At 31.9% G+C, this 13,580-nt stretch overlaps 1 pseudogene; it reads left to right on the top strand.

Moving 5' to 3' along the window:
* Positions 1–7,979: 7,979 nt before the first annotated feature.
* Positions 7,980–13,580, top strand: part of LOC144369719 (cadherin-19-like) — a 40,109-nt pseudogene continuing 34,508 nt past the window's right edge.

The raw sequence follows: 13,580 nt of genomic DNA, 5'->3' as shown, positions 1-13,580 counted from the left end.
TGTGTGTGTGTGTGTGTGTGTGTGTGTGTGTTTTAAAAGCAATTGAAAAAAAATAAATTAATAAACTATCCAAATTCTCATGACCCCATTGGAATAATTGTTATCACATTTTTGCCATGGTTATTTACCTATCTTCCTATTTTATTCTTAAATATTTTTAAATATTTAATTTAAAAAATTTAGAAGTTAGGCATCCTGTTTTTTCCAAAACCAATATGCACCAAGATATGAATTATACATAACCAAAACTATGGCATGATTATATACAACTACAAAGAAACTTCCAATCATTCACATTAACAACATATCCTGATTATCACCTAATATAGTACTGTACACATATTAAATTTTCATTTATTTTAAAAACCTAAGTATAAAATCATATTAGCACAACTCATGATTCATGTTTCATCATTTTATCCCACCAGGTTTTGTGTTTCTTGAATTTCTTTTAATCTAGAACAGTATATTCCTTATCTCTCTACTTTTATTTTGTTCTTCTGAAACCAGTGACATATTGAAGGACCTGGATCCTTTTTCTGGTGCCAGTGCTGTTCAGAACTCCTGTCATGCACAGACCTCAAGGGTAGTGTGACAAAATGCTGACTTGATGTCCCTGTATCTGGAGATGCTGGAGCTCACACAAGCTACACAACCAGCTGGTATTGCACAAATCACACTGTAGGTAAATGATCTCCAGAGAAACTAACAATTTAGATACATTTCATTTGGTATAGTTAACTTTATTCTTGGTAAATTCCTGGAAATTAACTTTTAATTTTTGATAAAAATACTTTTAAGAATGTGTCCGTTATGTTAAAATGTAACATATCAGAATATCTACTATCATTTTGGCACAAATCATCTAATTTCTTCTTCTGAGATTGACAAATAAAATAATTAAGTGTGATAATGTGGTATAACTGGCACAATACATCGTATGTATTCAAGATCAATTGTTGCTGGGGTTTTTTTTAAGATATTTTATTTTTATCAGCACAATCAAGGTAATGAACATAGCCATCCATACTCTCTGGAGTTCATGGGGTCCATTGGAAATCCATTCCTTTCACTCTTTCTCCCAGCCTCAAGTACTAGGCTCATTTCTTTCACTGTGATTGGTTTTACCTTTCTAAAAATTTATATGCATAAATTTAAACATACAATATGAGTTAATTTTTTCTTCCACTTAGTGTCAACATTCAGTTTCTGTGTGCATCACTTGTTTATTTGTTTTTTATATTGAGTATTACTCTTTATGGATATACCATAATTGGTTTTTGGGATGATTTAATTGATTGAGACAAATCTCCTTGGACATGCTTTCCTTCTTCTCTATAGGAATGGCCATTTGACTGGATGTCAGACTCGAAATTTTACCTTGTTTTTTTGTTGAAGGCTTTATTTTCCTATGCTTATTTTTGAACTCTGTTCAGAGATGTTTTTAATTTAGCTGGAAATGCTGACCTTTATGGTCTTACTTTTAAGATTTCCTGGAGAAAAGCAGACCAGTGTTTATCTAGAACAGTTCTTTCCTATTGCCTAGGAAAAATACTGAATACCCCACCTGTACCCATGAACCATGAGGCATCTCACTTTCACTGTTGATTACAGACTTAAAGGACTACTCCCCCAATGCTTTCAGGTGGCTCCTTCCATGGGAAGATGTAGTTTTTTCATATACATAATTTAACATTAATCTACTAAATATGCAATGTAGATACTCTACAGATTGCCAAAGTTCTCTAATCATACAACTCTCTCATCTTCAGTGGTGTCCCCTATGACCTATAGTCATAGGGGACACCACTGAAGTACCATGTTTCCAGCCCTCATCAACTCAGAATGTAAGCTTCTCTACCCTTCAAAATTGCTGCTTGGACTCCTCTGCATTCAGTAATTTGGGGCAATTTTAGGACTTGTTGCTTCTGTTTCTTGTCTTTCATAGATCACCATCCTCCAATGAGTGACAATTAATACCTTGAGAAGCACTGTTGCATGTATTTATTTATTTGTGTGTTTTAAATTGTTTGAACAAAAAAATATAGCCCTTATGTCTCTTAGTAAAAAATGACAAACCTGAACATACTAGAAAAATTATATCACAATAAAATTTAGTCTACTAATTATTGAGCAATACTTCTATTCTCTTAATTCTTATTTTTTCAACAGTATTTTCTATTTTATTTATAAAGATCTTGCCCATAATTTATTATGAAAGGGTTTTTCAAAGGGTTTGTCTAAGGCGTTTTTATTTCACATTTTAATAGCATGATTCTAGAATGTAGAAATATAACTGTTGCATAGTGAGTGTGTGACATTTGTGTTTTCTTCATTGTTCCTATTTCACAACACTTAAGGATTCATTTCCCATTATATTGCTATCATCTCAATACATACCATTTTTCTTTTGCAGAAATTGACTGTTCTTAATTGAAGATATTTTCCTTTTTGTTTTTCACTTATTTCTTTTCCTTCTTTATGGCACTTGCTACAAAAGTGTAGAATAGAATGTGTAAGAATAGAAGTGCAGTGGGCCCCCTTCCTTGTAATGTTTTTGATGTTAGTGGGAGAATGTTCATTTTATAATTTAAACTAAGATGGTAGGTGTAGATTTTATGTAATTGTCCTTTGTTGGAGTACCAGAGCTCTTTTTGCTTTCTACCATTATGAGTTGGCATTACATATATGGGTACTGCCCTTAAACAAATGCTTCTGGTGTCTACTGAGATTATGCAAGGTTTTCCCTTTGCATTCTGTAAATAGAGAAAATTATGCTGATAAATATCTGAATCAAAATCCATTTTATTCTTCACAGAAATGATAAAATTGTTTTCTGATGCATTTCCTTTTAAAAAAGTTTGGATTATTTATTATTTATATAATTATTATTATGTTTAGGATTTTGCATTTATATCCATGAGGCCAATTGGTAGTTTAAATGTATACTATGTTTTTGTTTGTTTTGATAATCATATCATATTTGTCTCATTATAATAAGTAGGGAAATGTCTACTTGTATTTTCTGGAAGAAAGTTATCTAAGATTAGTAGTATTTCTTCCTTAAATGTTGTATTCCAATGTACCTGGATCTATGTGTTTCCTTGCAGAAAAGTGTACATTATAGAATATGCATTTAATATCTATTGAACAATTCCCATTTTATATTTTTTATGTCAGCTAAATAATTTTTATTTTAATATTTGATAAAAGTTGTCAAAGTTATTGTCTTAAACATTTTCACAGTGTTATTCACATTCCCCTTCTAAATTTGTAGAAGATACATTATCATCCTCTCCTTCATTTTAGTTACTAATTTGTGCCTCTTCATTTTTCCCTTATCATTCTGACTAATTAGTCATAAATTTTATTGATATTTTAAAAGAAGCACCTTCAGGTATTGTTAATTTTCCTTGTGTCATTACCATTCCTACTTTATTTATTTCTATTCTCAAGCTCACTGTTTCTTTTTCTGCTTTAATTGAGATTGCTTCAATCTTCTCTTGCTGATTTCTTAATTTGGTTATATAAGGATACTATACTTTTAATTTTGTTAATGCATAGCTATTTCCCAGTATAATTTTGTTATTGATTTATACTTTATTTATTGCCATTACAGAGTGTACTTTGTAATAAGGAAACCTTTGAAAATGATTGAAAAAAGTTTTTAATGGCCCAGTGTATGTTCTTCCATTAAAAATGTACATGTGTCCTTGTAAAACATCTGTATTCTGTTGGTGCAGCTCTCTACAATGGCTTCATTCCTTGAAGCTAGTTGGCTCACTTCTTAAATCTTTCATGTACTTCATGATCTTTTTGTCCTCTTGGCATTTCAATAAAGGAGAATAGTGGTAAATAATCCACCATCCTCCTCGAATGTGACTGTGTCTGCTTTTTGTTAACCCTGATAAGGTTTGCTTCATGTATTTTTAAGCTCTGTAATAAGTAGACTCATACTTAAAACTGGATGAATGTATCTATTTTATCTTTAATAAATGTCCCTTATTATTCAGGTAATATTTATGGTCATGGGATTTTACTTCAAAGTACTTTTATGGCTATTTCCAATACCTTAAGGCATGATTCTTATACTGTCTCTCCTGATCATCCTACTGATGAATTTCTTGTGTATTTGTAATCAAAGTGCTTTTCTTCTACATAGTACATAGTTGAATTTTAAAACTTTATGTGACAATCTTCTCCTTTTCTTTGTCAGATTTCACTGATTCCTTTCTATCACAGTGATTGATTTTGTAGGATTTGTTTGTATAATCTTGAGTTTGCTTTTTCTGTTTGGTTAAATGTACTTTTATACTGTCATACTAAGACTTTATTTGTATTCATATTATTCCTTTTGTACATTGTTTTTTTGTGAGATCTTGCTGTTGCAGAGATTTGAACTGGAGTTCTTTACTTATCAGGGTCATCATTTGAAGTCCTGCTGCGTCACTCCATTTGTCAGGGAAGGTGTTTCCACTTCTCATATCTCACCATCTGAGCCACTATCATTACAAATTTTCCTTCTTCATGTGTCATATATCCCATAATATGTTGTTGTTATTACATCAATTTCTAAATATATTAATAAATAAGCAAAATGCCCTTTAATTTCATTCATATTTAATACTTCTACATGATTCATTACTTTTGTGCATATGTCTTTCATCTGAAGATTTTCTCATTATTTTTGTCATGAAGTCCTGCTGCTGGTAAAGTCTTGCATTTCTGCTTAATATTGTTCTTATAGTGTGGGATGCATAAGTATAAATTGGAGGGTATTTTCTGAGAACTTCAGGCATGATATTCTGCTTCCATTTACCATACATTATTTCTGATGATTTTTTTTTGTACCAGAGATTGAACTCAGTGGCACTAGGACACTAAGCCACATCTCCAGCCCTATTTTGTATTTTATTTAGAGATAGGGTCTCACTGTGTTGCTTAATGCCTCACTTTTACTAAAGCAGGCTTTGAATTCATGATACTCCTGCTTCAGCCTCCCAGGCTGCTATCACACCCAGATCTGATGAACATTTAACAAACATTATTATTGTTTGCTGTTTTCAACAGTGATTTTAAGATACACACACACACACACACACACACACGTATATGTGTATATATATATATATATATATATATATATATATATATATATATATATCTTATTTTAGTATTTTACAAGAGCATAATTGGGTTGATTTTGTTGCTAATTTTTGGGTTCTTGGTGTTTACTGAGGTTATTATTTTTTTCTTTTTCAATGTGATAATGTAAGGCATATTTGAAAAATAATTGACAATTTTAAAAATGTTTTTGACACTATCACTCTTTTCTTGCAATTCCAGTTATACATATGCTATGCCACATGATATTGTTCCAAAAGATATTGAAATCCTCTTTATTTTTAAAAATTATTTGTGTACAGTTAGTTTTATCACTGTAATTTAGTTTGATGGGTTCCTACTGAATTGTCCTTATAACCAAAGGTATTTTCTTCTGCACTATTCAACTTTCTGATAAAAATCACTTTTCTGATAAAAATCGTCCTGTGAATTTTTTCAAATAACATATTATTAAATTTGGGGGATTACTTTTAGTTTTTTTAGAGTTTATATTTCTTCATTGTTTCACACTGTGGTTACTGAAATATCCAATTTGGGCAATAGTTGTCAAAAACTAAAGAAAACCTTAAGAGAAAGTTTACTATGAAATTTATAACAAATGATTCCTCTGATAGTATATCATCTGCTAATACATATACAGAGAAAAAAAAACCCATCTCCCACTACAGTAAAACCAAGATATGAAAAAAAAAATTCCAGGCGATTTCAGCCACTGGATGTCATGCAATAAGAAGTGTAAAACATGAATTATGGTTATATTTAACAAGTATTTTAAATTGTATAGAAGAAAGTCACTAGAAATTTATAGAGAATTCACAAGATAAAGAACCATATCTGATCACACATGGTAATACATTTAGCAATATCCAGAGGGTGGGGTACAATATAGAGACCAAAGACTATATTACATAAATGGAAAGGAAAATGAAAAATAGAGGAAACTGAGGTAACAACAAGACAACAAATATCTCAGCATACCATATTGTGTGAATATATTTGAAATGTGATTCAAAGATGTTTGAAACTTTTTAATTTAAACACTCCATGCATATTTGATTGTGTCAAAATCTTAATATTAGCTTTAAGTATCCAATTTTGATTTTGAGAGGTGCATACACATACACATGTATCACGTAAGCTCAAGTATAGTGTGTCTGGTGTGTTTACAATGATGTGACATCTGAAATCTATTTTACTCTGAGGATGTGGTGTATGTATCCATGACATGAGCTTGGCCCTGTGCTGGTAATTATTGTAGCTGTACAGGGATGCACAGTGGTTCGTTATGTTATTTTCTCTATTTTTAGTTGTATGAGAAGGTTACAATATAATGTTAACAGAAATATCACTTTGTCAAATAAGACAAATACTTTCCTATCACCCTGAGTGATAGTTTACCACACTTATGCAAAATATCTTTTTTATTAAGTAAACTGTATTTGTTACAAATGATTATTTACTAGCTATCAAAATATATTTTTCACTAACATTTAAAAAATAGACTTTTAAGTACTTAAAATATTCAATGTAAGGATAAAATTTATCCTTAATTTTCATTTCAACTGAATTTCTTCATGACCTTCATTAAGTAAACAAGTAACAAAAATACATCCACTTGAAGGGACTACAGAGGGAACACAGAATCCCTCTTTCTTAATTGTTTTTTAATAACCTTTCCTAACAAGAGCCAAAGACCCCAAACTCTCTCAGGAATCATTAAAAAAACACCTACAGAATATTCAAAACAAGATCATGCTGAAATACTTCTAAGCCAGGATGTATGGCTTTCCTGATGAGTTCATGAAAGTAAATGCTACTGTGGATCTCACCAAATTTTCCTTCATGGTGGCTAAAGAAAGAAACCCCACATAGTTTGATGGAATCCTAAATAGAGGAGGGAAAAATGAAGTTATTCAATTACATATAAGGATGAGCATTACCAATTATGAAAGAGACAGTTTGTAACATCAGCTTCCCTTCAACAATAGGTTTTGAATGAAAAACTCAGTAGGCTGAGTTTTTGATTTTACTATTTCATTTCATAGCTATCATACATATCATAAACCATGAGCCATTTTACCCTGGCATCACATTTTGTACTTAATCCTTAAAAATGTCTTTTTTTTGTTTTCAATGAGAAATAATTTTACCAAATCTTTCAAAATATAGAAGGGTAACTATCCTGCACAGGCTTTCTAGTTCGGATGTTTTATAGTTTAACTTATTATTACATTTCTTGGGTTTTAAGCTTAATTATTACTTTGTCTATTTAATTAACTACATAAAACATCATAATTTTCAAAACTGGAAGATAAATCTTATTTATATTACATGAAAAGATGATAAATACATGTCTCGGTTTTTACTCATGACTTGATGATTGCTTTCAGGGAATAGTATGAATTTTTCTGAGATGGCTAGAAGGACATAAGTAAATTAAATAATATTTTAATACTCTCTCTATGTCATCTGTCAGTCAAGGAGATAGCTAAGAGTAACTTCAACCTTCAGGCGGATTTGTGATTGCAGTTTACAACAAGTGTTCCTTGAGTAGAAATTTATAATTATTGCAATCGGATTATTGTTGGGCTACAAAATATAATTTACTAGCTTAATCAAAGGATAATTTGAATGTATATTTTATTCCATTTCTCTCAGATGCAAAAGCTATAACCTGTCTTTAGTAATTATGGGAGAAAATGTTATTTCTTAAATGACAAATTTTGTTTTGTTTCTGTGCTTTAGGGATACAAAAGATATTTGAGAGAAAAAAGATGATAAAGAAGCACAGGATTTTGGTGGGCTACACACTCTTTCCTTGGAAGAGTGACACTGGTACCCAAGGAGACATCGCAATGCACGTTTGCTGGCTGCTGTCTTGTGTGCTGGGGATCCCCTGCCTCTGGCCTGGCTTTGCAGTGGCAGGAGACTCTAGCAGAGAGAAGGCTGAAAAACGGGCAGATTCTCATTGGAGAGTGAATCGAGGCTGGGTGTGGAACCAATTCTTTGTATCAGAGGAAATGAATGGAAGTCATTACATTGGACGGGTACTTACTTTCTGAAAGTCTTCCAGTCCATGGTTTTGGTGTTTGCTGAGTTCTGCATTTTTCTCAGTGGAACCACTAGAAAACCTCAAACATGAACATTATTAATTATTTAGAATTTTCAAGCACCTGAACATCATTAAAAACGTGAGTTCTAGGTTCAAATTTCACTCTAGTCTCCTACATAAAAAGGCTGCCTTCATTGATCAATAGCTAAAAATTCAGTGATGCAATTTTTGGTAATAAATCAAAGCAGACTCAATGAGTCAAATATCATCTACCAACATTTTTTTTACCTGATTTTTCTGTTATGCTAAATAGCTATTGATTTATCCCTCCTTCATTTTTAATGAAGCAGTTTAATACTATATCCTTTTGCAGCCAAGGAGTGTCAGAAACCTACAGACTTCATTTGATTAGTGAAGTTGAAGTGCAAAGAATAGTTACTTTCACCTTCTTAGAAGAATATATTTTAATAAAATGTCCTTAATGAGACAGAACACCTCCAATTTATGTTTTTGGTTTTGATTATTATTTGGTTTTCTTTAAACACAGATAATTACAATATCATGTCCTTTTCCATAAGGTTCTTTCTCTAGATGAATGAACCTAAGTAAGTTTAACCGCTAATTAACTGGCACTAAAATTTAATTGGGCCCAAAGGGTGAAGCACTCAAAATTCATTAACTGTCTTCTAGCCCATTCAGGAGAGCCTCAGCATTAGTGTGGTATCCAGATTCCATCTAAGTACCTCTATCCTATCAACCACAGGCACAGGAGTACCTTCAACCACAGGCTTAGATTAGGCTTCAGAACACTCCTATGTGTCTGTGTTTGTCTCCCACAGGATCCTCCTTACCCTTTTAATTCTCCACAATGTCTGCAGGTAAATCACATGCCCTGTGGCAAAAATAGGGTCCATCTTAAGGGGCTGCTAATGAACTGAGTCTATATAGCTCCATTTAGAGTGATCTCCAGAATGACTTAAACTCTTCTGTCACTGAAGAGGGTGACAGGCAAATACCGTTCAGTGGCTTTTTGTAAATAAGGTACTTAACTGTACCAATGTGACAGGAACAAAGACTATCTCCTTGGCTGTCACATTTCCTACTCCGTTTCTGCCACCTACACCAGCCTCTTATTTCCTCATGTCACAGAATGATTGGCTTTGCCTTTTCTTTTCTTTATATAACAAACATCCATTAAAAATACTTGTTTTTTCCTCTAAACAACCTCATGACTCACATTACACCGAGATAACTGGTTTGGGAGAAACTTTGGGGGATGTTTAGGTGTATGCAACTGAAGAACTGCTGGTAAGATGTCTCCCACTAAAGTGCCTTTTGATACATTCATTTAAAAAAATAAAAATTGGGGGCTGGGGATGTGGCTCAAGTGGTAGCGCGCTCACCTGGCATGCGTGTGGCCCGGGTTCGATCCTCAGCACCACATACCAACAAAGATGTTGTGTCCGCTGAGAACTAAAAAATAAAATATTAAAAATTCTCTCTCTCTCTCTCTCTCTCTCTCTCTCTCTCTCTCTCTCTCTATCCTCTCTCACTCTCTCTTTAAAAAAATAAATAAATAAATAAAAATTGGAAAGGCAGTTATGTTAAAAAAATAAAGTGACATTGTTTGGTCAAATATTTAACAGCTGCTTAATTGAGAAAATATTTTAAAATAAAAATATAGTAATTTTCAAAATATGTACTATAGTGCATGAGATCAAAATGAGTTTAACACATGCATTTTGTGACATTTAGAGGCAAGTGTTCAGTAAAAGAGTTTTGGTGATTTACCGCTTAAAATTGTTCTTTATGGGCAGGCATGGTAGCACTTGCCTGTTATCCCAGCACTCCAGAGGCTGAGGCAGGAGGATCTTGAGTTCAAAGCAAGCCTTAGTAACAGTGAGGCACTAAGAAACTCTGTGAGACCCTGTCTCTAAATAAAATACAAAATAAGGCTGGGGATGTGGCTCAGTGATTGAGTGCTGCTATGTTCAATCCCCAGTACCGAAAAAAAAAAAAAAGAAAAAAATGTGTCTTTAAAAATGTTAACCTCCTTGGTCTTTGAAATTTATAATTTAAATAAGCTTGGTATACTCCTATTCTTTACTGAATTTAATTTACATTCATTCAATATTGAACAAATTTTAAAACTACACTGAAGTGATATCATTTTAAAAACATCGTCTATTCATTGCTCATTTGACATATTCATTAGAAAATATATGAATTATTCTTAATTTCATAACCTCATGACATACAAAATCTCTTCTTTTTATAAATAATTAAAGACTATCAAACTAAAAATGCTATAACCATAACATCAAGTTGGATGTTAGTTTTCCCAAATCTGTTTCTTCCAGTAGGTAGCAATGATAATACAGATTAAAACAACAACAATAAGAGCAACAACAACAATAATACTATATTATTGTTATTTGGAGTATGTTTAGATTTTCTCCACAATAGCATAGAAAAGTTATATGAGTTAGTGAGGAATAATAACTTTTAACTGCAGCCATCAGACAAGTTGTAATTGGTTTAGGATGGCATTTCATGGTTATCTTTGTATTTTCATAGGAAGTCTTCCTTTGAAGAAGAGTATATTCATGAATGGTGGATCAAGAAAACACACATTTGTAATAACAAAGGCATCATTTACGTACAAAAGGAGAATTATTTATGTAGATTTAATTATGATAAACCAGAAAGCCTATTTAACCACATCAATATCAAAATGACATCTTTTAACATATAAATTTTAAAATCTAAATAACTCATCAAAACTATGAATGAGCAATTTTTCACAAAATAAAAAGAAGAAAAGTGTATGTTTAAAAATCAAGTAAAATGTGTTAGAAAGAGTGGGCATTTTCTAGCTTAAAATTAAAGATTTAAAAGCATGTTATATAATTATCATCATGGGTGAATCTTGGAATCCACAGTCCTGTGCCAAATCATAAAACTTCCCAGAAACCTGAGACTATGGGTAATTTTTAAAAATTTTCTGTCTTTGCTTCTGCATAGAAAAGATTGAGTTCATCAGTATTATGTAACTTGTAATGTTATAATTACTTGTGATCATAGATATAAGTAAAATTTTCTCTAGGTTCCAACCAAATATAAATATTTGAGGCTTTGGTTTTAGTGACCAAAGATGTAACCATAGAACAAACATGGACAAACTATGTTGTGAATATTTTATGAAAGAGACTTTGTTTTTCAGTAATAATATATTACTAGAATTGTCTATGTAGAAGAATCAAATTTCTGTAGTTCTTTATATTTTAAAAAAATTAACTCTCTTTCTGATGGTCAATCTTAAATTTGAAATTGATGTGTAAATTAAAATAATATAGGAATTAAATAAGATTATTAACTCAAGGAATGATTAGCACAAAAGAAAACGAACTCTTAAAATGGATTTTTCATTTTGAGCATATCTGGAAACTCAGTTGTACCTGTTTGTACTTACAGCTAAGATCTGACTTAGACAATGGAAACAACTCTTTTCAATACAAGCTCTGGGGAGATGGAGCTGGAAGTCTTTTCACCATTGACAACAGAACAGGTGACCTATATGTCATACAGAAGCTCGATAGAGAGGAACGGTCCCTCTACACTCTGAGAGCCCAGGTAATAGACACCAACACTGGAAGGGCTGTGGAGCCCAAGTCTGAGTTTGTCATCAGAGTTTTGGATATCAATGACAATGAACCAAAATTCCTAGATGAACCTTATGACCCCATTGTCCCAGAGATGTCTCCAGAAGGTATTGCATATTAATTTACATCAAAGATATTTTAACAATGACAACAAATTTTAAATTTTTGAGCATATGTTTTGAAAGTGGATTATCTAAGTATTACATTAACACTTCCTTCTATGAACATGTTTAAGTGAAATATTTTTAAAAAACTAGTCTATAGTAAAAAAAATTTAAAAATGGTACTGTGCATTAATAAATTACCTGTGTTATTAAATTTGTCTCATTCTGGAAAGCAGTAAAAAAGTTCAAACATGTTTATTTGAGCAATTAATAAAATTCTGCAGGATATCTATTTAGAATATAGAAAGCCAATTTATAAAACAAGAGCTACTATTGACATCAAAACCAAGGAATCTAAAGACTAAAAATGAAGCAAAGTGGTGGAAAACCCCTGTGCAACTATTTCAAGTTTCTTTCAAAGTCCAATGCTATTGTTACTAATGATTTAAATATGATATATAAAGAACAGGGTGATTTCCTATGTCTTATGGAAATGTTTTTCTAGTAGGGGAAAAGCTATGTTTATGCAAAAATTTTCCTTTAATTCAATCAGTGAAAATACTTTAAAAGCACAATAAATAGTATAATTTAATTCAAAAATTTACTTAACTTTGAAAAATATGATTCCATAATGATCATTTAAAATTATGCTAACATGTTTTAAAACTGCTTTACCTAAATATGTGATTCATTATCCAATGATTCCAAAAATATATATTCTTTCATATAGTTTTCTGATTTCTTATATTTTAATATTCTAGGTAGAAATTCAAAGGAATCTTTCTACATCCTTTAGAATATAAGTATTTTAACTAGTGTGTAAACAAATCAAACTGTGATATATGTATCCAAATTATTATTAGATATTAAAAATTATTTTAAATACTTCAATTTTGTTTACTAAGCAAAGGGATAGTTCTTTACCTTCTCTTCCTCTCTGCCCTGCTTGGCTCCTCTTCACCTCCTCATTCCTCTCATCCTTCTCCTTTTTCTTCCTTCATCTTCTAACTTATCCTTCTTTCTCATTAAGCATATCTTACATACTCATGTACTAGGAGCTCTTCTGTAAAACTGAGAATAGAATTGGAAAGAACACACAGAAATTAATTTCTAACATGGATTATATTTTAATTCTGTACACAAACAAGAAATAACTAATTTTAAGCAAGATTATAATTGACAAGATGTGTTATGAAAATGTAAAGTGTAAATGATTGATGATGATGAACTGCATGGAGAAATAGGGGGCACTTTAAAAGTGTGTGATGCAAAAAGGCCAGCCACACCTTATCCCAAGATGATTTCCATATTAGAGTGATGAAGACTGTTTGTAGCAGTGTGTGAGTCATTGACATATGTCAATGATGTAGGTCATAACTGAGATCCTTTTAGCAGAGAATACAGCAGCTAGGGAGCTCAAAAACACCCAGGCTTACTCCACTGCTAAGCAAAATGGGGTGGGCGGGCAAATTAGAAAGAGCAGATTTGGCTGGTGACATAGGAAGAAGAGAAAGACATGAAGTATTTTAAAAAGCAGGTGTTGTTCAGAGTCAAATGGTGCACTTACAAGGGGGTTATTTTGAATACATTACAGTTTTGATGACATGGTATCACTGCAGTCTAACTGTGGCTTCCAAG

Source organism: Ictidomys tridecemlineatus, chromosome 13 (assembly GCF_052094955.1).
Source record: "Ictidomys tridecemlineatus isolate mIctTri1 chromosome 13, mIctTri1.hap1, whole genome shotgun sequence".
NCBI lineage: Eukaryota > Metazoa > Chordata > Mammalia > Rodentia > Sciuridae > Ictidomys > Ictidomys tridecemlineatus.
The sequence above is the reverse complement of the archived record's forward strand: the minus strand, read 5'-3'. Positions and strand labels throughout refer to the sequence as shown.